The sequence below is a fragment of the Capsicum annuum genome, chromosome 12 (assembly GCF_002878395.1).
Source record: "Capsicum annuum cultivar UCD-10X-F1 chromosome 12, UCD10Xv1.1, whole genome shotgun sequence".
Lineage (NCBI taxonomy): Eukaryota > Viridiplantae > Streptophyta > Magnoliopsida > Solanales > Solanaceae > Capsicum > Capsicum annuum.
The window spans coordinates 223,191,033-223,196,195 of NC_061122.1; positions in this window are offsets into that span (position 1 = coordinate 223,191,033).

Sequence of the window (5,163 nt, forward strand, 5' to 3'; positions counted from 1 at the left end):
TCATCACATGTTAACTCACATGAGTGGGTAGTAGACTTTGGTGCAACACACCATGTTACAGCACATAAAGACATGTTTTCCCATTGTCACAAAATAGTACATACAAAGAGAAATAAGGTGAATCTACCTACTGGAGCTAAGAAAGATATATCACATGTTGGGGAAGCACAATTACTTAGGGATGAAGTTGTGAGGGATGTGTTATTTGTCCCTGACTTCAAGCTTAACTTCTTGTTAGTATCCAAGATGACCAAACAAATTTCATGTTTTGTTTCATTCTATCCTGATTTTTACATATTTCAGGACCTTCATAGTGGCAAGGTGAAGAGAATTGGTAAGGAAAAAGGAGGATTGTACATCCTAACAAATGTTTGTAGATTGGAAGGTAATAATAATCAAAAGATATCTAGAAAAGCAGATGTGTAGGACTACAGTCTATGGCACAAAAGGCTTGGGCATCCCTCTTCTCAAGTATTGAGGTCCCTCAGTTTACTAAGACACAACACAGACTTAGAGCTATTGAATAAGTGTCATATATGTCCATTAGCTAAGCAAATTAGACTAGCATTTCCTAACAGTGATTCTAGAGCTACAAAGTGTTTTGATATTGTCCACATGGACCTTTGGGGACCTTATAAAGTTCCAACAATTGATAAGAAACACTATTTCTTAACTTTTGCAGATGATCATAGTTGATATACTTGGATTCGTTTGTTGCAATTGAAGTTTGAATGCATTGTGGCTATACAAAAATTCTTGAATATGATTCAGAATCAGTTTGGTGCTCAGATAAAAGTTCTTAGATCAGATAATGGAAGGGAATTTCTTAATTCTCAGTGTAATGGCTTGTTTCAGTCTCTGGGAATACTACATCAAAGTAGTTGTCCTTATACATCACAACAGAATGGTGTAGTTGAAAGGAAACACAGGCAAATATTAAATGTAGCAAGAGCAATTAGATTTCAAACTCAAATGCCGATTAGATACTGGGGATTAAATATGAAAGTTGCAGTATACTCATTAACAGATTACCTTCTTCATCTATTGGTGGTAAGAGTCCTTATGACACACTTGAGGGTTATTGGTTGCAAGTGTTATGCTTCAATGGTTCTAAAAGGTGAGCAAGGACTGCAGTACTGATGGGATATTCAACCTCTCAAAAAGGATATTTGCTGATGGATGAGCTTAGTAACAGCTTGTTTGTCACTTGGGATGTTGTGTTCCAAGAAGACTCTTTTCCTTTTGCAGACAAAACAAATTCAGACTCACTTTCCAAGCCAAGCACTATTACTGATTCACATATAGATATATATGCAGATCCCTTTGATACATCAAATTTTTTTAATCAAGTTTCTAAGCCACCAGATATCAGTGAGCCTTCTACAGAGACTACAACTGGTACATCAGTGGAGGATCTTCCTAATTCATTAGATGTTAGTGCATCATCCTCATTACCTACAGAAGTGGTACCTAGGATATCATCTAAAATATCTAAGCAACTTGCTTGGATGATGTATTACACCTCACCGAGAAAAAAGAAAGGAACTAGATACCCCCTGGCAAACTACTTGTCATATTCTAGTACCACTCCTAGTTATTTGTGTTTTGTATCTAATATTTCAGCCTTAGTTGAACCTCAATTTTACACTCAAGCTATTCAAGATGAGAGATGGATTGAAGCTATGAAGCAAGAAGTCAAGGCTCTTGAAGATAACCATACTTGGGAAGTTGTTGATGTACCTCAGAACAAAAATATCATAAGAACAAGATGGGTGTACAAAATTAAATGCAAGGCTAATGGTGAAGTTGAAAGGTTCAAGGCAGGGCTGGTGGCTAAGGGGTATAGTCAACAGGAGGGATTGGATTACCATGATACTTTTTCTCCAATTGCTAAGATGGTTACTATTAGGTGTGTCATTGCATTGGCAGTTTCCAAGGGGTGGTGCATGTTTCAGATGGATGTCTATAATGCATTTCTACACGATGATTTAGATAAAGAAATCTACATGGAGATGCTAGATGGTTTTAAGGTGGCTGGACAACACAAGGTTTGCAAATTAATTAAGTCATTGTATGGGCTTAAGCAAGCCTCAAGACAATGAAACATCAAGCTTACTGCATCCCTACTTAATGCAGGCTTCACACAGAGTTCTTATGATTACTCACTCTTCACCTTAAAAAGGGTTGAAAGGATGGTGGTGATACTAGTATATATTGATGATCTTCTCATTGCTGGTGATAATGTTGATATGATCAATAATGCAAAGGCAATACTACACCAGCAATTCAAACTCAAGGATTTAGGAAAGCTCAAGTATTTTTTGGGAATTGAAGTGTTAAGATCCTCAAATGGTGTTATCTTGAACCAAAGAAAGTGCATATTGGAGCTTATTGCAGACACAGGACTTACTGGTGCAAAGCCAACTCCGACCCCACTAGAAACTAGTGGACAAGGCATCAGGTATTACTGAAGACATTACTCTCAAGGATGTCACTTCTTACCAAAGGTTGATTGGGGAACTGACGTATGCAACTGTAACTAGGTCAGATATTAGTTATGTTGTGCAAACTCTGAGTCAGTTCATGTAACATCCTAAGAGATCACATATGGAAGCAACAAACAGGATAATAAGATACTTAAAAGAAACTGTAGGTCAAGGTATCTAGCTCAAAGCTCAACCTACTGCAGAGTTGATGTGTTGGTGTGATTCTGATTGGGCTGCTTTTCAAAATACAAGGAGGTCTATTACTGGTTATGTGGTTCATTTTGGTGACTCATTAATATCTTGGAAATCAAAGAAATAGCAGACTGTCTCCAGAGTTAACCTGAAGCAGAATATAGAAGCATAGCTTTATTTTCAGAATTGGGAGTGCCTATCAAAAAGTCAATTATAGTATTTAGTGATAGAAAGTCTGCTATTCCGCTTGCAGCTAATCCCATTTATCATGAGAAGATAAAACATATTGAAATCGATTGCCACTTCATCAGAGATATAATCAAAGAAGGGCTGGTGCAACCTATGTATGTTTCAACAAATCACCAAATTGCAGATATTCTTACTAAAAGTCTGAGTCAAGACCAACCCCTACACCTCCTAAGCAAGCTTGGTGTGCTTAAAATTTTGCACTATGCAGCTTGAGGGGGCGTGTTAAGATGCAAAGAGTTAGCTGGTCACTGTTACATTGATCAAATAAGTGATCAAATAAGCACTTTACTGTTCCATTGCCTATAACAGTTATTTAGTCGAAAGTAGTTAATTGTTAGTTAGTGGCTAGTGGCAGCTCAAGTTGTTAGAGAGTTAGTTAGGAAGATTCTAGAAGGTCATGTGAGTGAGTCTATAAATATCTCATCTAATGATCTCATTGTAACTAACTCTATTCAATAAAATTTCCATTCTCTTCACATCTTCTCAAGCAATGCTCCAATCATGTAGAATTTGTGTGAGGTTTGAGAGGTGTTTTTACTGAATTCAATAGTTTCTCAAGATGACTCCAAGTGATAATATTGAGAAAGCCTCTCGACACCTCCAATATTCAATTCCTCGGTCGCTCCTGCTTTTCTAGTAATGTTTTATATATCTCCAGAGAAAACATTCAAATTTGCTTCTCACTATTCGATTCATACATTTATCAATTCGTTGAAGAGTGAATTGCCCAAGCACACATGCATTGAATGTGCTCGAATAGTGTTAGAGTTATTTAAGCTACTGAGAGCTGCTTGGCTTGATGATCGTTTATATAGTTTTTGTCGGAGTAGTATAGGGGCTATAGCAGATGCAATTTGGATTGAAAGGTGCAACACTGCCAAGGAATTATCAGCATCGTATGATGTTTATCTGTTTGTACATGGGGTAGTAGTGGCTGAGTTATCCCATGATCTAGAATTGAGTATAGGGTGAATTGAGTCTACGTAGTTATCACTGAGCGTTGTGCGTGATTTTACTGAGTATATGTGCTTAGTGTGGAAATTGTTTCCGTTGGAAAAGGATGGCACCAGTGAAACAGAGTATATTGAATGTCTGCATCGTATTTTATCTGATATGCATCATATTTTATACGATTTGGTAGACACAATGGAGTCGTTTTTTAATGACATTGGAAGATCATTTGGGATTGCAAGATAAAGGGGAAGGCAAACCTATTGCATCCTGGTCGACTCAGTATCTTGAAATGCTGACGGAGTTAAATAGAATTTCAAAACTGTCTAACCGCTCGGAGGTCTTTTGCCAGAAGATGAGAGAAAGAAAAGTTTCACTGCGCTTTTTGACTGTGACATTTGTGAAAAATTCTGACGATTATCAGTGGGTCATTGAGCACAAGGAGGTAACTGATTTCGAGGTAAGGAGATATTTCGCTGTGATGATGCTTCAAGAAGTTAGAGAGGGAAACGAGGCGTCACATGAGATGCTCATTGACAGGTCTCAGTTGTTGGAAGAATCATTATAATATATTGTAGATGCAGATCCCACATTGCTGCGAGGTGATCTGTTTATGGGATTCAAACATGAAGAAGCTACCAGGCCGGGTGTATTGAGGGAGTGGTTTTACTTGGTATGTCGAGAGATCTTCAATCCTCATAAAGCTCTATTTCTTACTTGCCCAAATGACTGTAGAAGGTTTCTCCCAAATCCAAGTAAACTTTCAGCCAATAGCTCAAAATAAGGCCGGAAGCCTCAGGATCCTAACCAAGGGGCCAATTGACATACGAGGTCATTTGACTGAAGTTTCTACTCAATTGCCCATTCGAACCTGAGAAGACTTTAAAAAGCTTGTATTGCATTTATGCACATATTTATTTGGCTTTCTGTTCTCGCTTCAACTCATAAGGCTCCAGGCTGCACTTGATATGGCAACAGTGTCGTACTTTTTACTCACCTAACGAAGAAAGTTCTATGCTAGATATGAAGTGATGAAAGAAAAAAAAAAAATGATAATAATAACATTTCTAATACTTTAAATTTTAGCTGAGAGGTTGTTATGTAATCCAACATTATAGTTTAATTTTTGTAAATCCACCAAATTTCACATTATAGGTAAAAATGCTTTCACCGATGTCAAATGCTTGATTGGAGCTCAAATAAATCGGAATTTGCTATGGAACATTCCACATGATCAGAGTGAAATATATACTAAACTCAAAGTCAAGATTTTTAATTAAGGGTT